The sequence below is a fragment of the Anopheles merus genome, unplaced genomic scaffold (assembly GCF_017562075.2).
Source record: "Anopheles merus strain MAF unplaced genomic scaffold, AmerM5.1 LNR4000018, whole genome shotgun sequence".
Taxonomy (NCBI): Eukaryota; Metazoa; Arthropoda; class Insecta; order Diptera; family Culicidae; genus Anopheles; species Anopheles merus.
The window spans coordinates 96,582-123,129 of record NW_024427598.1 but is presented as its reverse complement, the minus strand read 5'-3'; the positions used below and the strand labels follow the sequence as shown (position 1 = coordinate 123,129).

Below are 26,548 nucleotides of genomic sequence, written 5' to 3'. Positions count from 1 at the left end.
GAGCGATCGCTGAACGAAAGAAACGCACACAGCGCAACACGAAAGAAACTAACACAAGCACACGAAAGGATGCTCGCGTATGGGCGCGAGCATTGAGAGAGCGCACCGTGTATTTTACATGGGAGCGGGAGAGAACCGTGGTACCCGTTCCCGCCCCCTTTTTTAAGCCTAGAAAATCTTCCATCGGCTTAACTCTAGGTTTTTACGCACACCATGATAAAATTACCCGCTCTTTGTCCGTAGGGATGACATGCGAGAGAGAATAAAACTAGAAACACGAGAGAGGGCCACACGAAGCGCTTTCGGGTTTTTTCGCCTTCGCGCACATTTTGCTTTATGCGCGACTAAGTGAGCCTTGATGAGCACGATGGCTCCCATACAACCCAAGCGAAATTTTTCGGGGATAATGAACACAAACTCATGCCATCTCTTTCTATTCATCAGCCCTACTCTCTCACACGCATCGATGAACTTTTACACATCTCTTTGTTCATTGTACTATATTTGAAGGGTTTAAAAGTGATAGATAACAATTCATGTTCATGAACTAGTTATGGTCAAATGTTAATGGTGTAATGTTTGTACCATGGTCGACCTGAGTTCAATTCCATTTTTATTGTTTTTTTTATGATTTAAAGTTTTATTTAATTTTTAAAACATCCAGCTCCAATAACTTCAAACTCATTTACTCATTGCTAGAAATGCGTGTTTAATAGTTAATCTGTTATTTCATTGTTTTATTTATTTCTTTTAATTCTTTTAGTATCAGTACCCCTTCATACAAACAAACCAGTAAATAGCACGATAATGAATAATAATATGGTGGCGCAACTGGCAAAGTGATTCGAAGTAGAACTAGCGATGTGGTTGGTAGCATCAAGGATGAAGCATGATCATGAGTGGAGGGAGTGAATCCGAATGTTCATTTCTATTTTTAGCTCTTTTTTGCATGGGTTCATCTTTCACGTGTGTTCACTATCCCCGAAAATGATCTGTATTTCGTTGGTCTTTTCGGGGATAATTCGTTAACGAATTATCCCCGAAAAGACCAGCGAAAACCAGCGTGGTCGGGAGCTTGGGAAGGCCTTCGGTTTTGCTAGCTGCCCAACGGTCAAAAGTCGAAGATTTTATATTGACCTTTCACTTTTTCTATCTGTCTCTCGCTCTAATTTGAGCGATTTTCCCCTGATGAGTGTCCCCGAGCCTCCTCGTGTGTTGTTGTTGTTGGAAGTTGAAGCCGAAACCCCTCGTGCGCTGCCAAAATCAGCGAAGAACGAAATCGAGTGGCTCAAGCGAAAGAACGAAAAAAATGATGAACGAGTGTGCTGTGAGAATAACACACACGCACGCACAAGGCGACACCCGAAATCTGGTGCGATACCGGCTTTCAGTGGAACAAGTACACACATGCACACATTTGGCCACACCAGCGCTCTGTTCTAGTGCAGGTAGTTTTCTGCAGTCCACGGTGATACTACACACAGCCACGCACTTGGCGATACACGCTGTTTGGTGCGGTGCGGTGGACGTTCAGAATTCAGTGGTGCAAATACACACATGCACACACTTGGCGACACACGCTCTGCTGTGCGGTGAGATTTGTGTTCTGTGTCCAGTGGTGCAAATATACACACACACGCTCTTGGCTACACACGCAGTACGGCGCGGTTGGCTTGGCAGAAGCGCATACACACATTAACGCAGTAGGCTTTACGTTCAGTCCAGTGAGGTTGGTGCTTGTGTAGTGTTTCTGCGCTTGGTAGTCGGCGGATAAACCCCGTGAAAAATGGAGATTTGTTTTATTTGTGGTAAGTAAAAGTGATTAAAATTATCAACAAACATCCTCCCTCCTAATTAATAACATTTTTCTTCCATTTCATGTGTGTTTCACGGCGAACGGAGACAACAAAACCTGTGGCTGTGTCGTAGTGTTCGAGATGGTGGCCCGTACAGTGCAGCGAGAACTAGGTGCGACAGCGATAAGGAACAGAAAGTGTTGTGCTAATTTTTCTCTGTGCGAGTGTAAAAAGTGTTTGTTAAATTATGTGCGTCAATTTAGAATTAAGTGCAGTGGTTATTGTGCATGTGTTGTGTTTTTTTTGTATTTATGTTATATAAAATATTCAATAAATCGAATCATGTTGTTATATGGTTTGCACTGTATCATTTTAGAAAGAAATCCTGGCAAAAAAGGGGGAGGGGGCTAATTAAACGAAGGTTCGTACCGAACTCCGTTCGGGTTCGCTTCGGCTTCGGGTTACTTCGGAGGCTGAGACGTTTCGCCAACTCAGCTTCAAAGTCAGCTTCAATCTCAGCGGATCTCTGAGTGCTGGTGACCGTTGGGTGGGAACGGTCAAAAGCCGAAGATTTTATATTGACCTTTCGTTTTTTCTATCTGTCTCTCGCTCTAATTTGAGTGATTTTCCCTTCGTGAGTATCCACGAGCTCCCTCGTGTGGTTGTTGTTGTTGGAAGTTGAAACCGAACCCCCTTCGTGCGCTGCCAAAATCAGCGAAGAACGAAATCGAGTGGCTCAAGCGAAAAAACGAAAAAAAATGATGAACGTGTGTGCTGTGAGAATAACACACACGCACGCACAAGGCGACACCCGAAATCTGGTGCGATACCGGCTTTCAGTGGAGCAAGTACACACATGCACACATTTGGCCACACCAGCGCTCTGTTCTAGTGCAGGTAGTTTTCTACAGTCCACGGTGATACTACACACAACCACGCACTTGGCGATACACGCTGTTTGGTGCGGTGCGGTGGACGTTCAGAATTCAGTGGTGCAAATACACACATGCACACACTTGGCGACATACGCTCTGCTGTGCGGTAAGATTTGTGTTCTGTGTCCAGTGGTGCAAATATACACACACACGCACTTGGCTACACACGCAGTACGGCGCGGTTGGCTTGGCAGAAGCGCATACACACATTAACGCAGTAGGCTTTACGTTCAGTCCAGTGAGGTTGGTGCTTGTGTAGTGTTCCTGCGCTTGGTAGTCGGCGGATAAACCCCGTGAAAAATGGAGATTTGTTTAATTTGAGGTAAGTAAAAGTGATTAAAATGATCAACCAATATCCCCCCTTCTAATTAATAAAAATTTTCTTCCATTTCATGTGTGTTTCACGGCGAACGGAGACAACAAAACCTGTGGCTGTGTCGTAGTGTTGGAGCAGGTGGCCCGTACATTGCAGCGAGAAAAACCAGGAGCAACAGCGATGAGGAGCAGAAAGTGCTGTGCTGAATTTGTTATTTTTTGCTCAGTGCGACTGTAAAAAGTGTTTTTTTTAAATTATGTGCGTTAATTTAGGATTAAGTGCAGTGATTATTGAGCAAGTGTTGTGTTTTCTTTGTATTCTATGTTGGTTCGATATTCAATAATCGAATTAACTTAGTATAATGGTGTGCACTGGATCGTTTTAGAAAGAAAAGGGGCAAAAAGGGGGAGGGGGCTAATTAAACGAAGGTTCGTACCGAACTCCGTTCGGGTTCGCTTCGGCTTCGGGTTACTTCGGAGGCTGAGACGTTTCGCCAACTCAGCTTCAAAGTCAGCTTCAATCTCAGCGGATCTCTGAGTGCTGGTGACTGTTGGGTATACACCGTTGAAATTCGATAGAACGAGTACGAAGCTCAGCAAGAGAATCCCCAACGGTCAAAAGCCGAAGATTTTATATTGACCTTTCGTTTTTTCTATCTGTCTCTCGGTCTAATCCCAACCAACCAAACCGTGCGCTTTCGAAGTAAATTTGCTTCGATATAGCTTCGATAGAAGTTCTCTACCGAAGGTGTACCAACTTTGATAGGCAATTCCTACCGAAGTTAAGCTCGGGTGTTTAGCCGAAATGCTACAAAAGAGAAAGAAAAAATTCTCTCGTTTGCTGCTGCCCCGCGTTCGCTCACACGCGCGCCCTGCCCCCTATTTACGTACGTGTTTATAGCCCCTCCCTCCTCCTCCTCCTCTGATCTATCTTCCTACCTTATTTGCAGTGATTATGTGTTTAATTGTAATTGGAAGGAGAAATATTAGATTTATTTATTACGTGATATTTAATCAGAGAGTTGAAACATGGTACTTGGTGGATCTACTGTTCAACACAAGTGGGCCTAACACTTAAACTATTTGCTAATTCGCGCGTGAGGACGTAAAAGGCGCAATAATAATGGAGCGGTTCTAACGTAAACAGACAAAATCGCTCAGCTGGAATTTGATAGAGCGGAATAGCATTTCATTGTAATAGCATTGCTAGTATATCATCCGCGCATCCTATGAACCGTACTTTTTTAAATATCTTAAAAAGTACGCATTGTATGAAAAAACCGTCTTTACAAGATCGATTCAGAATTTCAAAAACACATTTGGAAAAAGTTTTTCGCTAAAAGTGACTTTTCAAATTTTACTCAGATGAATGTTTATTCCTTTAAATTAATTCATAAATGGGGCAAGGGAAATAATTTATACTAATACTAATAGACCACGACTCCATTGCCTGAATTATTTAGTGCCTCAAAGTAGTATATCCTCTTTGCCAAGCGTTTGAGTTAAACTGATTCTTCGCAAAATGTGAAGAGAGCGTTCGGCCCCCCTTCAGATGCTTCGACAGAGTGAAGCTCCTCCCCTTCCTCCATTCGTCATCCATCAATTTTTCTCCGCGCACTCACACATCTACACGCGCAGCTGTTCGCATGGCAACACGTGAGATGCGTGACATGCTTTCTCGCTCATCAGGAAGGATTTGCTTCGAAAGAGCTCGGTTTGGTTGGTTGGGATTTGAGTGATTTTCCCTTCGTGAGTATCCACGAGCTCCCTCGTGTGGTTGTTGTTGTTGGAAGTTGAAACCGAACCCCCTTCGTGCGCTGCCAAAATCAGCGAAGAACAAAATCGAGTGGCTCAAGCGAAAAAACGAAAAAAATGATGAACGTGTGTGCTGTGAATAACACACACGCACGCACAAGGCGACACCCGAAATCTGTGGCGATACCGGCTTTCATGGAGCAAGTACACACATGCACACATTTAGCCACACCAGCGCTCTGTTCTAGTGCAGGTAGTTTTCTGCAGTCCACGGTGATACTACACACAGCCACGCACTTGGCGATACACGCTGTTGGTGCGGTGCGGGGACGTTCAGAATTCATCAGTGGTGCAAATACACCCTGCCACACTTGGCGACATACGCTCTGCTGTGCGGTAAGATTGTGTTCTGTGTCCAGTGGTGCAAATATACACACACAAGCTCTTGGCTACACACGCAGTACGGCGCGGTTGGCTTGGTAGAAGCGCATACACACATTAACGCAGTAGGCTTCACTTTTAGTCCAGTGAGGTTGGTCCTTGTGTGGTGTTTCAGCGCTTGGTGGACAGCGGATAAACCCCGTGAAAAATGGAGATTTGTTTAATTTGAGGTAAGTAAAAGTGATAAAAATTATCAAACAACATCCCCCGCTCCTAATTAATAAAATTTTTCTTCTCCATTTCATGTGTGTTTTCACGGTGAACGGAGACAACAAAACCTGTGGCTGTGTCGTTTTGTTTTTTTTGGCCCGTACAATGTAGCGAAAGAAATTAGGCGCGACTGTGAGGAAGAGCAGAGAGTGTTGTGACGATTTTGTGATTTTATTCATTGAGAGAGTGTGGAAAGTTTTTTTTAAATGATGTGCTTAATGTTAAATTAAGTTCAGTGTTCGTAGTGCATGTGTTTTTGATTTTTGTAAAAGTAAGATTAACGTTAGGCTGGTCTCGTAGTACAGTCGTCAACTCGTGCGACTTAACAACATGCCCGTCATGGGTTCAATCCCCAAATGGACCGTGCGCGCCATACGTAGGACTGACTATCCTGCTATGGTGGGAAATCAATTAGTCCTGAAACCAACCCACATGGTGCAGGCAGGCCTTGACCGGCAACGTTTGTTGAGCCAAAAAGAAGAAGATTATGTTATTAATTTCAATAAACAAATTGTTTAGATTAATTGTGTGCACTGTATCATTTTGGATGAAATCCTGGCAAAAAAGGGGAGGGGGCTAATTAAACGAAGGTTCGTACCGAACTCCGTTCGGGTTCGCTTCGGCTTCGGGTTACTTCGGGTGCTGAGATATTTCGCCCAACTCAGCTTCAAGTCAGCTTCTATCTCAGCGCGCCGCTTGGCAAGAGTAACTCATTTTAATGCCTCTTTGCCACCCCTGGCTTAGTTTTGAAGGAATCATGCGACACACTCGCACTCCACTACCCCATCCCATGGAAAACGCTCCCACCATCGGGTGTTGACCAAATTTCGCTGTGTGCATGAGACCACACTCGCACGCATCCTCCCTCCTCCACCGCTGGAACGCACCAACCGTTGCGAAGATGGGAGAATTTTTGCTCTGCGCGGAGACCCTGAAAGCGCAAGAGATGACACTATGTGTAAGACATCATAATCGATATGGTCAAAGCGTCGATTATCGTTTCATTTTATCTGGTAATGATGTTTTCACTTCATCAAATTTTTAAACACTACAACTAGGCTGATAACAATAGTTGAAATAAAATCATAATAAAATTAATTCATTTGAAGTAAATAAATTACATTATACTCTATTTGACCATATGATCAACACTTGTACATAGTGCCATTTACTTTGTGTTCTTCTTCACTCTCGCGCTGTGTTGTGATCGTTCGAAACTCATTGCCAGACGAATGCAAAGTTCATATTGGAAGGATTGGTGCCGGAATATGCAGCGAAAATTATGAAATGATGTGGTTAGAATAGAAAAGTGTTAAGTTAATCGTGAAAGATGGTCAAACGCAGGCGTAAATGCAGTTTGTTTTGTTACATGATCTACGGGTAAGTGCATGCATAAGAAGAAGAATCTTCCAAATGATGTTTGTGTTCTAACAATCGTACTGCTTTCAATGTTTGTTTAATTCTTCTATTATTTTTCCATCACACGTAGCTATTTCATCACCAAAGCTCCTGATAACAGATCAAAGCAGATGGATCGGGCATACAGAGTCGCCGTTTAATTTAAAATATCTTCGTGATCGGTAAGTTTTAAATAATACTAGTTTTGTTTACCATTCTAATGCTCATATATCTTTCATTCCTCAGGCAAACGCATCAAACAGCCTATTTGTCTCTCCAACACACGTACCATCGGTGGATCAAGCAGCTAACGTTTTGATCGCCAGTACGCGCCATCAAGAATTGATATTTTGGCCAAACACCCGCTTGGCACTGTCGCGCGGGGCGCTACATGCTGCTTGAATCGTGCTTGTTAACATTTTATTTCAAGCATCGTGGTGTCCCACTGAGCACTGAGCACACACCTCCCCTTCATTCTCAATGCCGCGTTTTTTGTTTTAATCCTCACTCCCACCCTTTCTTTCCTTCTTCTCCCAACGGACACACCATTCCGCGAGCGTAGCCCGACCAACAATTCCCGGAAATTCCGACAGTACTTGTGCAGTTTTTTATTCACAAGCTATTTGAAAATATTTCAATACTTGATGGTGCGTGCTGGGCGAACAAAACGTTAGCTGCTTGCCCCCCGATGGTGCGTGCTGTTTAAAAAAAATATGCTGTTTGATGCGTTTGCCTGAGGAATGAAAGATGAATCGAGCATTAGAATGGTGAACAAAACTAGTAATATTTAAAACTTACCGATCACGAAGATATTTTAAATTAAACGGCGACTCTGTATGCCCGATCCATCTGCTTTGATCTATTATCAGGGGCTTGGTGATGAAATAGCTAGTGTGATGGAAAATAATAACAAATAAACAAACATTAAAAGCAGTACGATTGTTAGAACACAAACATCTTTGGAAGATTCTTCTTCTTATGCATGCACTTACCTGTTAGATCATTTAACAAACATACTGCATTTACGCCTGCGTTGACATCTTTCACGATTAACTTAACCACTTTTCTATTAACATTTAATGATTTTCGCTGCATCTTCCGGCACCGATCCTTCCCAAATGAAATTTGCATTAGTTCTGGAAATGAGTTTCGAACGTTCACAACACAGCGCGAGAGTGAAGAACACAAAGTAAATGGCACTATGTACAAGTGTTGATCATATGGTCAAAATAAGTATAATGGAATTTATTTACTTCAAATGAATTGTTTTATTCTGATTTACATTTCAAATATTGTTATCAGCCTAGTTGTGAACGTTTAAAATTATGATGAAGTGAAAACATCATTACCAGATAAATGAAACGACAATCGACGCATTTTGACCCATCGAATTATGATTGTCTTTACACATAGTGTCATCTCTTGCGCTTCAGGGTATCACGCTCAGAGCAAAAATCTCCCATCTTCGCAACGGTGGGTGCGTTCAGCTGTGGAGGGCTGGAGGAGTGCGAGTGTGTTTCTCATGCACACAGCGAAATTTTGGTCAACACCTCGATGGTGGGAGCGTTTTTCCATGGGATGGGGTAGTGGAGTGCGAGTGTGTCGCATGATTTCTTTAAAACTAAGGCCAGGGGTAGCGAGAGGCATCAAAATGAGTTACTCTTTGCCAAGCGGGCAGTACTGTGAATAAAAACTGCACACTTACTGTAGGAATTTCCTGGAATTTGTTGGTCGGCCTACGCTCGCGGGAATGGTGGGTCTGTTGATCAGAAGGAAAGAAAGGGTGGGAGCGAGGATTAACCAAAAACGCGGCATTGAGAATGAGGGGAGGTGCGCTCAGCACTCACGCTGGGTCACTCAGGATGCTTGAAATAAAATGTTAGGGGAAGTCAGGGTTGGTTCGACACTGCGGGTAAGTTCGACACCTTGCCGTTTTTGTATTTATAGAGCTTTTTGAAAAAAAAAAACTAGTACATATTATTTATGTTAACTGTTCCGAATATTTAAGTCACATTTCACTGATCAAAAACCTGTCAATTGTCAAAAAACAACAAAATAAACACATGGTGGTTCTGATTGACAGCCGATGTAAATTTTTACTTCTGGGACTTAAGGAATTGTTGCGTTATTTCAACAAAATTATAGTTTCCGTGTAAATAGTATTGTTTTATAAACACTTTTGATTAGTTCTGTATCACAGGGCGTAATTTTTATATTGAACTATATAATATAAAATGCCACTAAAACTTGTTCGTCCAATGGGGGTAAAATCGACACTTCACTTGGTAGTAGTGTAATGCTGATTTGTAGCATGTTAACTTTTTTTTATCGCAAATTGAAAGTGCATGTATTTTATACTGATGTCTCTTAATACGATGAACGAGAAACTTAACGATGAACGAGAAACGTAATAATTAAGCTGAACAAAAACGCAATTAAAAATGCCGAAGAAGCTTTAAAACTCAAGATGTCAACAAACCAAGGATGTTATAATTATGAAATTCAGCTATTATTCCATCACAGAACGTTTGCCAAACTCTCATTCAAACATGAATTTTACATATGGTTTAGGCTTATGAAAATTAATATTGCTACGGCTTTGACCTATAATGGCTTTGTATTTTAGGCTGACTTTAGGCCGGGTAGGCTTAACTGAAGAAAAAAATAGTCGCTGGTTTGGAATCACATTGACCGATGTTCGACTTTTGGCTTTCGAGTTGGCAGAGAAAAATAAAATTGAACACTTTTCGATTTTACAAAAAAAAGAAGAAGATTACTGAAAGATGGCTGCCAGGTTATTTTTTAAAGGAATCTTAACCAATCATTCCGTAAACCAGATGCTATCGCTGCAGCTTCTACTATATGGAGTATGGCCCGATGCTATTTGTAATGAAATTTTTGTTCTTGCTTGTTACTTCATTTTTTTCGCATATTTCAACAATGTTTTGTGTTAATTTTTCATAAAATAGGTACGAAATGCTTTGTTGAGCTTCGATGAAAACTACAGGCCATCAGAGTTTGTTATTTTAAAAGCTAAAATCAATATATCGAAATCACCCCCAAGGTGTCGAATTCACCCCATCATGGTGTCGAACTTACCCGCACTGCAGTCGTGACGCAACAAAAAACACACTTTTTTATTTTTATCAAAATATTATCAAAATCAATCCAGGAACCGTAGTTTCTCGTGAGATGGTACATAATACATCAAAAAAGCTTTTTCGATGTCTACTAGTAAGTTTACATTGGCAAAATTATTACAATCAGGCGAAAACCTTAAGGTGTCGAAACTACCCCCAGTTCCCCTAACAAGCATCGATTTCAAGCATGCATGTCGCGCGACATTTTGCCAAGCGGGCGGATCTCTGAGTGCTGGTGACCGCCCGCTTGGCAAAATGTCGCGCGACATGCATGCTTGAAATCGATGCTTGTTAACATTTTATTTCAAGCATCGTGAGTGTCCCAACGTGAGCACTGAGCACACCTCCCCTCATTCTCAATGCCGCGTTTTTGGTTAATCCTCACTCCCACCCTTTCTTTCCTTCTCCTCAACGGACACACCATTCCCGCGAGCGTAGCCCGACCAACAAATTCCCGGAAATTCCGACAGTAAGTGTGCAGTTTTTTATTCACAAAGCTATTTGAAAATATTTCAATACTTGATGGTGCGTGCTGGGCGAACAAAACGTTAGCTGCTTGCTCCACCGATGGTGCGTGCTGTTGAAAAAAAATATGCTGTTTGATGCGTTTGCCTGAGGAATGAAAGATGAATCGAGCATTAGAATGGTGAACAAAACTAGTAATATTTAAAACTTACCGATCACGAAGATATTTTAAATTAAACGGCGACTCTGTATGCCCGATCCATCTGCTTTGATCTATTATCAGGGGCTTTGGTGATGAAATAGCTAGGTGTGATGGAAAATAATAACAGAATAAACAAACATTAAAAGCAGTACGATTGTTAGAACACAAACATCATTTGGAAGATTCTTCTTCTTATGCATGCACTTACCTGTAGATCATTTAACAAAACATACTGCATTTACGCCTGCGTTGACATCTTTCACGATTAACTTAACCACTTTTCTATTAACATTTAATGATTTTCGCTGCATATTCCGGCACCGATCCTTCCCAAATGAAATTTGCATTAGTTCTGGAAATGAGTTTCGAACGTTCACAACACAGCGCGAGAGTGAAGAACACAAAGTAAATGGCACTATGTACAAGTGTTGATCATATGGTCAAAATAGAGTATAATGGAATTTATTTTACTTCAAATGAATTGATTTTATTCTGATTTACATTTCAAATATTGTTATCAGCCTAGTTGTGAACGTTTAAAATTATGATGAAGTGAAAACATCATTACCAGATAAATGAAACGACAATCGACGCATTTTGACCATATCGAATTATGATTGTCTTTACACATAGTGTCATCTCTTGCGCTTCAGGGTCTCGCGCTCAGAGCAAAAATTCTCCCATCTTCGAAACGGTGGGTGCATTCAGCTGTGGAGGGCTGGAGGAGTGCGAGTGTGTTTCTCATGCACACAGCGAAATTTTGGTCAACACCTCGATGGTGGGAGCGTTTTTCCATGGGATGGGGTAGTGGAGTGCGAGTGTGTCGCATGATTTCTTTAAAACTAAGGCCAGGGGTAGCGAGAGGCATCAAAATGAGTTACTCTTTGCCAAGCGGGTGGGTCGGAGCTAACAGTGAATGTGTTTATACGGCGAAGAGGCGACGTGACGAAGCGTCGAAGCGACGAAGCGACAAAGCGACGAAGCGACAAAGCGACGAAGCGACGAAGCGACGAAGCGACGAAGCGACGAAGTGACGAAGCGACGAAGTGACGAAGCGACGAAGCGACGAAGCGACGAAGCTACGAAGTGGTGAAGCGACGGATGGCGAGCGGAAAGCAGACGTATTAATATATCGGGCAGCGGCGTAAGGACTAAGCGTAAGTTAGAAAATAGAACAAGGCAGGCAATAGAATACAGAAATTTATAAATGATATTATTGTAATTGCTCAATTAAATATACGTTGATTTAATTTCGTGCACTGGTTACTCACAATATTACAAAAAAAAACATCCTTCCTTTACATTACCCAAATTCCCATTTTTCAATGCTATCAAAAATAAACGAGAATGTTCTAGGATTAAAAAATATTGAAAAAACATTATCTGGTGATAGAAAGTTTCGCGGATGTCTGCTTAAACACTATGGTGCTTCTGCAAACCGCCTATTTGAAAAAACTAAGGCCTATCTGAATAGTTATCAAGAAATAGAACCATTAACAAACAACATTGAACTCAAACAAATTTTAAAAGAGATCATTGAAATTTTTGGTAACATTCAAACCCACATAAACTATCATCAATCAAACCGTATTCGGATTAAATTTAAAACCTTAGCCAGACTCGTTGTCATGTTCGTACGTTGGAGTGAGAGCAAAATGGACAATTTTGTCATCAAAACAGCTACTGCACTGGTACACACATATGATGGCAACCCGGATGGATTAGACAATTTTGTGGATTCCGCCAACTTATTAAATGAGCTTTTTCCAAAAAACACACTAATGTTGGTTAAATTTTTAAAGACCAGATTAACAGGAAAGGCACGATTAGGTTTATCGCCTAACATTGATAATTTTGAGTCATTAATAAATGATGTTAGGTCCAGGTGTCAAGAAAAACTCAACCCCGACAGAATTATATGTCAATTAAAAGCGATTCGTCATGGAGACACTAAAACCCTTTGCGATGAAGTTGAAGTACTCAGCACTAAACTTAAAAACGTTTATTTACAACAGGAAATACCCGAACAGATAGCAAAAGAAATGGCGAAAAACAAGGTGTTAACACTCTTATTGACTAAGTAAAAAATCAGGAAACAAGAATCCTTTTAAAAGCGGATAAAATTTTCTTGTATTTCTGATGCTTTTGAAAAGGTTTTAGAAAATGAAAAAAATAATAATGATATGCAAATATTATCCTTCGGAAGAAATTACTATTACACACCACACATAAATAGTAAGCGAAGATTTTTCCGCAGCCAATTTCCCCATAACACAAATAGTAGATATATGCAAAATACGCATAATAGAGGGTTTGGCAATCGTTTAACGTACAATAGCAATCAACCCGATAACAATCGATTTCAAAATAAAAAATATTTTCATAACAGTCAAAGGCGAATGCCAGCATCAAACACAAATTTTAATAGGCTATACACAGCGCAAGCTGAAGAACAGGAGCATTTTTTAGGGGATCCAAATACACTGGAAGAAACTCTCCAGAGTACGGAAAACTATCAACATTCGCAATAAATTTCCATGCTAGTAATTTCATAAAAGTTCAAATAGAAATGGCTACCAATAAAACAAGTATACTGATTTTAGATACTGGAGCAGATGTGTCATTATTCAAAGTGGATAAAATAATGCTAAAACAACAAGTTTATAAACAAAATTAAATAAATCTAACAGGTGTTACTAATAATTCTATAAATACATTAGCAGCCACGTTTACTAATATATCATTGTGCAACGTGTCTGTTAATCATAAATTCCACATTATACCTAAAGATATTGATATAAAGGCAGACGGTATTTTGGGAAGAGATTTTCTCACAAAACATAAATGCGTAATCGATTATGATCACTGGCTTTTAAACTTCAACTATGAGGGCATAACAATATGTCACCCAATCGAAGATAGTATCGATGATGGTTTTATACTGCCGTTACGTAGTGAAGTCGTACGAAGAGTAAAATTAAATAAGTTAACCGAAGATTCAATCGTTCTTGCTAATGAAATCAAACCAGGAATTTTTTGCGGCAACTCCTTGGTATCAATCGATAAACAGTATGTAAAGTTCATAAATACCACTGATAATAATGTGTTCATCGCCAATAATTCATTCAAACCTCTGGTTGATCCAGTTAAGAACTATACAACTAAAAATAAAATATCCAAAAACAGTTTAAAACACCAGTCTAAAATAAACGAAATTCTCAAACAAATAGAGTATGAAAATATTCCAAATTATATAATTTCAGATTTAGAAAAAATTCTCATCGAATATAGTGATGTATTTTGCACTGATGATGAACAAATAACTACTAACAATTTTTACGAGCAATCAATAGAGTTGAAAGATAATGTACCGTGTTATATTCCAAATTATAAACAAATTTATTCTCAAAGTAATGAAATAAAAAATCAGTTAGATAAGCTGCTCAAAAATGACATAATAGAACATTCGGTCTCACCATATAATTCGCCTATCCTCTTGGTACCAAAAAAATCCGAAGAAACCAGCAAAAAATGAAGGTTAGTTGTTGACTTCAGACAACTAAATACAAAAAATATGCCTGATAAATTCCCTTTGCCTAGAATCGATACTATTTTGGACCAATTGGATAGAGCAAAATATTTCAGCACCTTAGACCTGATGTCCGGGTTTCACCAGATCCCTTTGCACAAAGAATCAAGAAAATATACAGCTTTTTCAACATCATCAGGGCACTATCAATTTAAAAGATTACCTTTTGGGTTGAATATAAGCCCTAATAGCTTTCAGCGTATGATAACCATAGCAATGGCAGGATTGACCCCAGAGAGTGCTTTCGTCTATATTGATGATATCATAATAACAGGTTGTACAATAAAACATCACCTTGAAAATTTAAGAAAAGTTTTTGATAGACTACGTTGTTACAATTTGAAGCTGAATCCATCAAAATGCAAATTCTTCCATAGTAGTGTAACTTACTTAGGGCACAAGATCACGGATAAAGGTATATATCCTGATGAATCTAAGTTTGATACCATTAAAAATTACCCTTTACCCAAAAATGCCGATGATGTTAGAAGATTTGTTGCCTTTTGCAATTACTATCGTAAGTTTATTCGTAGTTTTGCAGAAATAGCAAAACCATTAAATAATTTATTAAAGAAAGGGTCAATGTTCTGCTGGTCGAAAGAATGTCAGTACGCGTTCGATACTCTCAGAAGAAATTTAGCATCACCAAATATATTACAGTATCCAGATTTTAAGAAAGAGTTTATTATCACAACAGATGCATCGGATATTGCATGTGGCGCAATTCTATCCCAATTAAAAGATAATAATGATTTACCAATTGCCTTTGCAAGTAAAAGTTTTACAAAAGGGGAAAAATCCAAACCAACGATAGAAAAAGAACTGACAGCTATTCATTGGGCAGTAAACCATTTTAAACCATTCATTTTTGGGAGAAAGTTTAAAATCCGAACAGATCACAGACCTTTGGTTTACCTATTTTATATGAAAAATCCCACGTCAAAATTAACACGTATGAGGCTGGATCTTGAGGAATTTGACTTCGAAGTAGAATTTGTTCAAGGTAAATCAAATACAGGGGCGGACGCACTATCAAAAATCGTCATTGATTCACAACAACTTAAAGACATGCAAGAAAAAAACATAGAGGTGCTAAAAAAGAAATCTCTGTTGATGGTAAACACTAGAGCAATGACTAAACAAAACACATTAAAGATCCCACAGAAAACTATTGAAGAAGAAAAAGAAAATAGGTCCGTAACAGAACCTACTTTTTGGCAAACTGAAAATCCTTCAGAAGTAAATAAACTCTTAAAGATTCAGTCGGTAAAGCAATTTAACACAATTAAATTAGTTGTACTCAATAATAATCTTAATGAGGAATGGGAAACACATCTATAAAATGCAACGTAAATGGAAGTCAGGCACTCGAGTCTGCTCTTCTACAAGTATGCAAAATTGTGAAAGAATATAAACGAAACAGGATAGCGATTTCTTTACAAGATTCATTATTTAAGCAATACTCGATACAAACCGTAAAGGAAATCGCGGATAAAGCCATTTCCGGTTTCGAGATCATTGCATACATTTCGCCGAAATGGGTTACAAAGCAGGAAGAAATACATAATATTTTGAAAGATTATCACATGTTACCTTCGGGAGGACATGTTGGTCAATATCGATTGTATTAAAAAATACGAGACAAATTTAAATGGAGAAACATGAAAGAAGAAATTAAGGATTTTGTACAGGGATGCGAAAAATGTAAACAAAATAAAATAATGAGACACACAAAAGGCGAGAGCGTAGTTACGACTACGCCCATGAAACCATTTGAAGTGGTATGCATAGACACAGTGGGCCCATTACCAAAAACATCAAAAAACTATAGGTACATTGTAACGATGCAGTGCGAGTTAACAAAGTATATTGTTCTCGCTCCAACACAGAATAAAGAAGCGAACTCAATTGCAAGGGCTATGGTAGACAATTTTATTCTGAAATACGGAAAATTTCTTGAGATGAAGTCCGATCAAGGCCTTGAATATAATAACGAAATTTATAGAAAATAGCAGAAATACTCGAGGTCAAGCAGACTTTTGCAACTTCATATCATCCACAAACAATAGGATCTTTGGAAAGAAATCATAGAACATTAAATGAATATCTAAGAGCATTTACGAATGAGCATGGTGATGACTGGGATGATTGGGTAAAGTTTTATGAATTCAGTTACAACACAACACCTCACACAGATACAAATTATACTCCGTATGAATTGGTATTTGGAAAAAAGGCTAACCTTCCACAGGATTTACGGAGTAGTAATATTGAACCAGTGTACAATTATGATGCATATTATAACGAAATGAAATACAAATTGAAAAAATCAAATGAAATAGCACGTAAAAATTTGATTGAGCAAAAATTAAAAAGGCAGGATAGTGCAAATGTCAATGTGAAACCGTTAGATGTAAAGCAAGGAGACGCGGTTTACTTAAAAAACGAGAATAGGAAAAAGTTAGACCCCGTATACATAGGTCCATATATAGTAGTAAGCTTGGATAAATCTAATTGTACAATTATGAATAAGGCTACAAATAAATTTAGCACGGTACATAAAAATAGATTGATTCAGGGATGAAAAGCATACGCTTTTAATTTTTGAAGGGGTGAGGTGAGACGCCTGATAGTTAGGCAATTAGTATAATACTAGGAATAATCAATATAGTAAGCAATTGTGGTAGCGATCGTTTATGGTATGATAGGAAGGATAGGAAGGATAGGAATAATTATAGCAAGTAAATTACATAAAAATGCATTGGCTAGATAAGGACAGAATATAGGGCATACGATAGAATAGGATAGGGAGATAAGCTAATAGCCACATAAGATATGTTTAAGATAAATACTTTTAGCCAATAGAAAAACACAGGGTAAATTTTGGCGCGAAAAGAAGCAGTATAAATAAGGGTTAGGAATAGGAATTAGGCCATTAAGGAAACTGTAAACTAAGAGGAAACGCTGCCCGAAAAATACAGAACTAAAAAGTATTCCTAAATCGGTGTAGTTATTTCTAGTTAGATGGAAAGAAACTTTTGTCCACCACATGGCGACCGTGACAGGAAAGAAACCTTTGTCCACCACAATGCGATTCCGTCGTACGAATAAATAAAATTAATTTCGTCGGACGTCGCATCCGATTTCATCTGTCAAACTTATTGTTTCAGGTTTTATAGGAACTACCTTACATTTATTTTTCATAATCGTTAAACTAATAAAATCATCCAAATAATCGCAATATGAATCGAAAAAACGTTTAAAAGCACGCGCGATAAAATTGCATGCGATGGACCACAGACACGATCGTAAAGGGATCAGATGGTGGAAAAGGGCCTTTGGGGGGTCGCAATATGTGAGGGATCTTACGTCATTTTAAACACTTTAACTATTGGTTTCCGTAAACAAAACGTAGCAAATAGAACAAATTCCTTGGTTCTTGAGTGCGTTTTAGGAATTCTTTTAATTTTATATTATATTTTGTATTATTTATAATTTTGCTGGATTTTTTTGCTGGCGGTATGTTCTTTACACATATACTTCCCAACGCAGTCTAATAACAAACATGGTCGCCCCCAAATGTCAACAGGCCTGAACTCGAATAAGCGGCTAAACGGCTCTGAAATCATATCAAACTCAACCTTATCCGGGTGAACCCCAGAATAAACCGGAGTCCCAAATTGCCCTTGGCACTCAGGAAATTTTGTCGAGATTTATATGGGAAATTGTTGCTTGGGACAGTTTGGTCGGTTTTCGTTGTATTCGTTTAAAGTTTTTGTTGAGAAAGATGATGTAATATAACAAGCACGATAATGTTATATTACACTATGTTTTATCTCGTATTATATAATATACATACAGGCGTCCCCCGAGTTACGACCCCCTCGAGTTACGACGATTCGCAGATACGACGATTTTGATTTTGACAGTTAAAAGTTTTCATTGACAAGAAATTGATACGTAAACGGCTACGTGTAAACGGCTACGTGTAAACGGCTTTTGGAATAAAATTGATACATTATTTTTACGTGATATATGCGAGAATGTACAATACAAACACGAACAAATATTCAGTTATAAACTTAACGGATGCTTTATTGCTAACTTGTGTATGCCGCGCTGCCCCGATGCGAAGTGTCTTCTGCTCTTCGCGCAGCAGCCGAACGATCCACCCCGACCGATCGCTCTCAGGCGCTCACGGCTCGTCAACTGCAGTAAGAGCGGCTTACTGCAGAGAGAGCACGCGAGCAGCTGGCTGCATTCTTTCATCTAACAATTATCCAACATTATTTTGAATAAAATGCACACTATAATAGATTCCGACTCTGCAATTTAGGTTATAAACTTTATATTCACAATTATTCGACATACGACTATTTCGACTTACACCTTGCTTTGGGAAATTTTTTCGGTTCCAAATACAGTCGTATCTCGGGGGACACCTGTACTCAAAGGCACCAATTTTTAACAGTGCGCATCAATTTTTGTCTCTAAGGTATCCATTTTTGACTGTGAGTCAATTGTTTTTTTTTTTACAAAATTCCAAATTGTAAGTTCCAAACTTATTCAAATTTAATAAAGTAGTTAATAATTTCATTCAAAGTACTCAAACTATAACAATTGTTATGCCAATTTTGAATGTCTGAATGGAGTGAAAAAATGGCATGTATTTTCATGTAGAAATTGTAAAATTTAATTTTTTTTTTCTCTGTTTGTTCAATTCAGTTACACGGTTTTTGTATTGTTAATGTGATTTAAAATAATTGTCAAAAATCTGCTGAAATACCAAGTAAAATTATCATAATTCTTATAAAAGTTAAAAAAAATACGATTTACAGACAAAAATAGGTGCGTTAGAGTCAAAATTGATGCATTAGATGCAATCATTTATGCGCACTGTCAAACATTATGCCTTAGAGCCAAAAATTGGTGACAACGACTGTAACGTTACCTTGCGTCAAAACAATGCAAATGTTATAGGGTATAGAAAAACAAACCATTAGAGAAATCCGACAAAATTTCAGTTTACTGATATTTCAGCATTCCCAAACCGAAATCTCAATTAAGATATGTAAATGGTCATTTACGTTTTTTACCGAGACTTTCGGTTACAAAGAATCAGTAAAGAAAATAAACGAGATCTCGATTGTACGGATTTCGGTAGTTTTAAAGCAAGAGTCGGTGAAAAAATGTATGTGTGTAGCATGACAAAAATGGGCATATTCATGACTAAAATTGAAACAAGCCAATAAACCCTATCAAAACATAAACAAAAATGTTCAAGCTGCTCTTACACACAATGAAATGCCATAAATATTATGTAGAACAGCTTTAACAGAGGAAAGGAAGGATAATACAAACAAATGTCAAGTTGCTTCACCACCAAATGTAGCATGTTATTAACCGCTGGATTCGTGAGCGGGGTTTATTTGTTTATTTTATTTTTTTTTGTTTTAAACATACGAATCAGAAGTTTTCAGATTATTTAGGGTTGAAAACACAACCTAAACTGATCCTCGTTTCAAGATCGCCTAATCGCCGCGACTAGTAAATGATATGCGCCTTTAGGTGAGAATAACCCAGTAAAATTATTTCTATCAACACAATAACTAGAAAGAGATAGGAATGTAGCACATAAAGCTAAAGGAAAGGAAAAATTAAGCAATAGTCCTAAACCGGAGAGTAGAATGTATAAACAAAACAAACGATATCTGGCTGAATGGCTGATGCAGCGTTAACTTGAGATTGTTTATCGGTTCTAATTAATTATGTTTCTTTGCATTTACGTAAAACATAGACTACACATGATTACTGAAGCCCATACTATCATGGGAAAAACAGGTCCCTAATGCTATTGTAGGGAAACATACGAGGTTAAATTGTTCAATTAGATAAGTTCAATGACGAAACATAATAATTAAATTATTAAATGAAAAGCAATATATGCAAAACGATTATTCAATTCAATTCAAACGATTGGATTCACTAAATGAAATTAAATGAAATTATTCAGTGATCAAATAGTATAATGTTTATACTAAAGTAAAGTTTGTTTGTTTACTTTTTGTATGGGATGCTTGATCCAATTAAGCCTTATGAAAACAATAGTTTAGAGTGATATTTCAAGCGTTGTAATAATATACAGACTAGACTCGACTAGCGAAAAGCTAAATAAAAAAGTACAATCTAACATTAAGTTAACAATTCAACAACAAAGTGTTAACAATACAAAAAGCCTTCATACTAAAAAATAAATAAATAATAAAACAACATTATGTATCATGTGACATTACAAAAACATTTATTTTTTTTGTAAAACCATTGTATTATTGGCAAATTGCCAGGTGCAAGAACATATTTCAATATAGTTCTTACTCAATTAAATTAAAATAATCGCCCATTACACCAACATAAGTAAATATAGTTTTCATCTTAATACCCCATTCCTATATGGAAATCACCGATCAAATCCAAGCCTATATTTTCGAGTTGCAAGCTAATTCTACTGCAATGTCAGTGTTTAAATTAAATACGCATACATAGTTATGAGTCATGACCAGCGAAAATGACGGAAATGTGTATATGTAGCATAGTTTGTCAGGGTTTTGTGATTGCAGCAAGGTGGATTAAAGAGATCAGATGCTGGAAAACTTTCCAATCCTGGTCCCCAGGATTCAAACTTTGTCTATGTTTTTCAGTTAATGTATCTACCACATTTCGATTAAATATACTTTTAAAACATATTTTGGTGCTTTGAAGTATATTAATTCGTATTATTTCGTGAATTTATCGCGTTTCAACATGTTTAATTCATTGCGTTTTCAACATGTTTCAGGAAAAAAACTAATGAATCATTCTTTTTCTTTTTTTACATTTATTTCTCATTATCTACGAGACATATGGACAATTTAAGTAAGATTAGAACTCTTACTCTTACTCTTACGAATAGGTAAGAAAGTAAGTAAGTAGAACTCTTACTAAAATGATTTTAAATTTCTTGACCAAACGATTTCTCAACTCTTTTGTTAATATATATAATTTTTTTCGACAAAATCAATAAACATACAAAAATGCTCTTAATAACCAAGAATACGTTCTATTTGCTATAGTTTGTGGGCGGAAACCAATCGTTAACAGTTTTACAATGACGCAAAGTCGCTCAACTATGGTAACCCCCCAAAGGCCGTTTTTCACCACCTCGTATCTTTAATCCACTTTGGATTACAGTTACCACACAACCGGATAGTCAGTCCTATTAATTGCGTCCACGTGCATTCAAATACATCGGAATCACTTATGGAAGTACAGGCGTCCCCCGAGTTACAACCCCCTCAAGTTATGACAATTCGCAGATACGACGATTTTGATTTTAACAGTTTAATGTTGTCATTGACAAGAAATTGTATTTTTTTGAATTTCTGGGCTGCTAACCGTTATACACACATTCCTAAACTATCCGATCTTTAATATCTATATCGTGTAAACAGATTTTGGAGGAAAATTAATACATTATTTTACATTATTTTAAATAAATAAAAGATTAAATAAAATAAACGATTACATAATTTCCGACTCTTCAAATTTGGTTATAAACTTTATATTCACAGATATTCGATATACGACTATTTCGACTTACGCGTTGCTTTGGGACATTTTTTCGGTCCCAAATACAGTCGTATCTCGGGGGACACCTGTAGTTATCAATGCAAAAATAACAGTTATTTTTATCATATTGTGCTCTGAATTTCATTAAAACACATATTTGATTTTGTCCTGAATTAGAAGCAAGATTTTTTATTTTGTTTTAAATTCCGGACAGCCGAAGTAAACTGTGGTTTATTGAATAAAAATATGTTTTTAGACAATGATAATAACAAGAAAACAACAACATTTAAAGATCTTTTCGATAGATGGCTTGATGGCCGTACGGGAAAGACTGTCAATTCGAGTACAAGAGAAAAACAGCATCCATATCCCGTTGTTTTTAAGACCGTCGTTCTGTTGGTCTAGGACAGCGATCGGCAAAGTCCGGCCCGCGGGCCAAATGCGGCCCGCCGCAACATTCAATCCGGCCCGCGAAAGGTTTTGACTGATTTTGAAAGATGGAAAGAAACTATTCGTATACAAATTACTGAATATCTTTTAGAATAACAATTTTCTACCATCGTACTCTTTCAACTTTAGTTAAAGTACTATGGAATGTCGGATCGTTTGGTATGTTCGAACTCGTGATCAATATCCCCGTAACGTTTATATGGAAACAATTGACTTTTTTTTCAGCTGGCTGTAGAACAAAAACTAGGAGAGATAATTTCTTTACATGTACATCATTTAAAAGGTAGTTATTTAAGCTTCCTTGGACAAATAAATCTAAGACTTTGGGAGTTGCTGTTCATCAATTTTTCGGAATTTTCGCCACGATGGACGAATACATGCCTATAGACATCCTAAGTTTTCGCGACAGAATTGTTAGAGTAGAGCTAGGGTTTCATGTCGAAATTTTGCCGAAACTCACATAATACGAACACATTAAGTTTTGGCGTCACTGTTTGCCATTGCGAAATCAGTGGACGCGATTTCTGCTTCCTGATATATATGTTTATGTTTCCCAAGTACTATTTCACTGTTTGGAGGGTTGCATCGATCTCCCGGCCCAGATATCCCAGTAATGTAGCCACTTGTACCTCTATATTTATTTTTAGCATTTTTGAACCTCAAAAATTAACCTGGGCTCCCTTGCGATGCTCTCAAAGTGCAATCAACGATTTGTTAGAACGGGTAAAGATAATCCTATGATAAATTTGTCAATATTGTAAATGCAACCGTTAATTACATAACGGTTAACATTGTTTCAACACGACAATAAGACTTTCGGAATGAAGGAAATCGCACACGAAATTTTATATTGATGAGATGCACTAAAGACTGGTTGCAATAAATGTATTTAAAGTTTTGCATGCGACTTTGCAATGGGAGATCATTTGACTTTCGTCAACGCAAAACATGCAATAAAAAGTTTTAAATGTAGTGAAATTACATTTTTTTAGATATTTTGTTGTTGTTATGATTTAATCTTTCCTTTTAATTTCACACAAATCAGTTGGTTTCCCTTTAAATTAGTTTGGAGACAATTTCGATCGTATTTGAAAGCAAAAACCAATATTTAAAAAACCCCTGTTTTTTAACGAGAACGACGATTCCACACTATTGCTGTTTACGAGTACAACGATTATCAATGTGCTTTTTCATAAGGAATCAGTTATCAATTGAACTGAAATGGCGTGACTTGTCCATAACGCATTTTTATAATTACTGAATCTATGTTTGCTTCGATAATTTTTCAGCCTTTCAGACTTTTGTAACATCCCCGGAATATCTTCAATATTTTTTTACGGCGTGGGAAGAAGGGGTCTTCAAGAAGCTATATTGATACTTTTTGTAGTTTTTTGACTGATCAAATTTGTGGCCATCTATTGCTGATTCTAAAGTGATTAAAGATTGCAATTAGTTTTTAAAGAAGGTATCTTTAATTTTGAACTATACTTTGATGATATAATTACAGAAAAACAACAATAATACCAAAAATGTTTCTAAAAGATTAAAAGGTAATAATTTTAAACGCAATAATTAAAAACAACCGCATTCTCCTGGCCCGCGGCACTCGATCATTTACTAAAGTTGGCCCAATGCCTCAAAAGATTGCCGACCGCTGGTCTAGGAGGTTTCCTTCACTGAGAATTTGATGTTTGAAATTTTAAACAAGTTAAAAACTAAAAAGAGTGTTAATTTGAAGATTACAGATTTAGTGGCTATCCGGAATTTGAATCAAAACGTCCGTAATTTGAAACATCAGCTTGAAACTGTCTGGAATATGAATCAAATTTTTGTTACAATTCAATGAATTTTTGCAATGTTTCTTGTAAATTTATAAGAAATCTTAATTTTTTTTCTCAAATATAGTAGGTTTTCTTTAGTAAACGGCGGTATACAGACGTCTGAGCCAGTGGCGGATTTAACGCTACGCGGACTGAGCGGCCGCGGGGGGCCCCGTAAATGTAGGGGCCCCGTACATGGTAATTCCAGCATATAGAACAGTGTGTACAGTAGTCTCAACAAGAACTTCTGTGTTAGATAGGGGCCCCACGGATGAAGGGACTCATAAACTATAAAGGTCCAGTAGAGGGATCCTGAGCACCCTCCCCCTCCCCCATAAGTAAACCATTGAAGTGTGGTTGCTTCAAAACCTAATGCAACAACATACAATATGCAACCCCCCCCCCCCCCCCTTGCTTGACGCCAACCGGCCTCCACTCCTTTTAACGCTTAGGGCTCCCAACACCCTAAATCCGCCACTGGTCTGAGCGATTAAAATTGAAATAGTTTGAAAATATTAAATGCCAAAAATGTCTTAAGTGTCCGTAAATCGCAGCAGTACGGTAGAAAAAAAGATGATTTCAATTGAGATACTTTTCATTACATACCTAAATTCAAATTTCCTATTCGCAAGGGAAACGGTTCAGCAATTATTTTGGAACACTTTATACCACTGTCATCCGGATAGCTTAACCACAAATGATTGTCACCTTTATCGCAATGCTCACTTTTTTTGTTTAATTCTAGAAGAACTGGTTCACAAACATGGCCATTTTCCATTTTCTTATTACTATCACTAATCGAAAGTTTGGAAAAATTAGGGAAACTTCCTTTGTATTTACCACATAAATCATATTTATCCATTTCATACGAACTATGATAAACTTCCTCTTCAGTAACGGAAGATGACAAAAACTGTGATTTGTCGCCAAATTCCTTATTCCTTGCAGGTGTTGACATGCTCAATAAACGGTCGATCCCAAAAGTTAATTTTTGATGTGAAGCTTCATCCTGAATGTTCAACGGTGTTCGTATGTTACTACATTCAATAGCATTGTCCCCAAAAAGCCTACCACGTTGCACCATTTCGTTGTTGATATCGCACATAGTTTGAGCTAACTAACAACTGTGCACGATGGCATCACTGCGCTGGCAATCATTTCACGCAGGTTATTTCGTCGATTGTTGGAACTTTTTTCTATGCACGATTATTACCAAATAGTGGGCGTGGCCATACAGTATCGCTTGATAATTTAGTACTCAGCCAACAAAATCAACAGGTTCTTTCGCTCTACCCAACAGACCTTTCAGAGCGAGAAAGCATGTGCTTTTGTTGCTTGAATTAGGTTGTTATGTTAGCTTGTGACTAGTGATGGGTGTACGTAATAGAGGTGTGCCAAATCGGTTCATTAAGTTCACGTGAAAAAATGAATTACCCTGACACAAGAATAAAACAGTATGGTTCATTTGATACATAAAAAAAATAGAATGAACAAAATGACAACAGGTATTAACGATCATTGAAAAAAAGAACCAACAATGTATATGCAGAACCAGAACAGTTCGATTTTCATTTGTGCAATGCGTTCTAGCGTCAAACGATAGATTGTCAGCTCGCTGTGCAAAGCGACAGACGTAATCATGGCGTTCGGAGAATTTTATCATGCCTTCCTTTTCTCTCCGACGGCAAATTTGTCGTACAGCTCGTCGAGCTGCCCGTCCCTGGCTCCGCCTCATACCCCTCGCCTGAACGCGCTGTGACAGGTATCGATGTGTTGGTGCGTCGGACAGCCAATCGCTGTCAGCCGTCGACCGTGCTTTTTCCCTCCATAGCGCTATCTCTTTCTCGCGTGTGGACAATGCTCATGAGTTGCTGTGGCGCTTAAAAAAGCCGTTAACAAACATTGCGGCGATGAAGTTTAATTTTCACAAATAAAACCAAAAAAGCGCAATGAGTTCAAACGCTGCTTGTATGTAAAAATGACTAAGGAATCGCTAGCTCACGCTGGAGAGTTTGCTGTGCAACGCGCAGAACCCTAATTCGCATTAACACATTCAGCCCGGCGCTGAATTTCATGAGCTTACCGTTCCGCCGGCATCTAGAACGCAAGCTGATTGTAAAACCGGTATACTGGAAAGTTCACTGGCAGTCCCTGGGACCTGCCATCGAACTGAACGTGTTAAGCATTAAGCATAACTTTGTTACCATTAGCTTTTGATTTCGTATGGTGTAGATTACACAAATATGCTGTGCCGTCTGCGCAAGGGTATGCGCGTGCGTGTGTGTGCACAACTGTCGCCAAATGTGTTTTCTTCCGGAATGTTATGATCCATCGGTCAAAGAAAGGAAGGTGTTCATGAAAGGCGGAAAGACGAAGAATTGCGGCACCTGTCAATGGTAACTACTGACCGGGGAGAAGGTACTGAGA

General features: G+C 38.1%; 1 long non-coding RNA gene across 2 annotated transcripts; it reads right to left on the bottom strand.

Moving 5' to 3' along the window:
* Positions 1-10,460: 10,460 nt before the first annotated feature.
* Positions 10,461-25,235, bottom strand: LOC121601022. 2 transcript variants are annotated; one of them, XR_006005961.1, is made up of 4 exons: positions 25,193-25,235; positions 24,728-24,915; positions 10,668-11,009; positions 10,461-10,602 (listed from the first exon to the last, which is right to left on the bottom strand). It is a non-coding gene; the product is annotated as an uncharacterized LOC121601022 (long non-coding RNA). The 2 variants fall into 2 exon arrangements; XR_006005960.1 differs by lacking the exons at positions 24,728-24,915; positions 25,193-25,235 and having other exon boundaries at positions 10,668-11,101.
* Between the last annotated feature and the right edge of the window lie 1,313 nt (positions 25,236-26,548).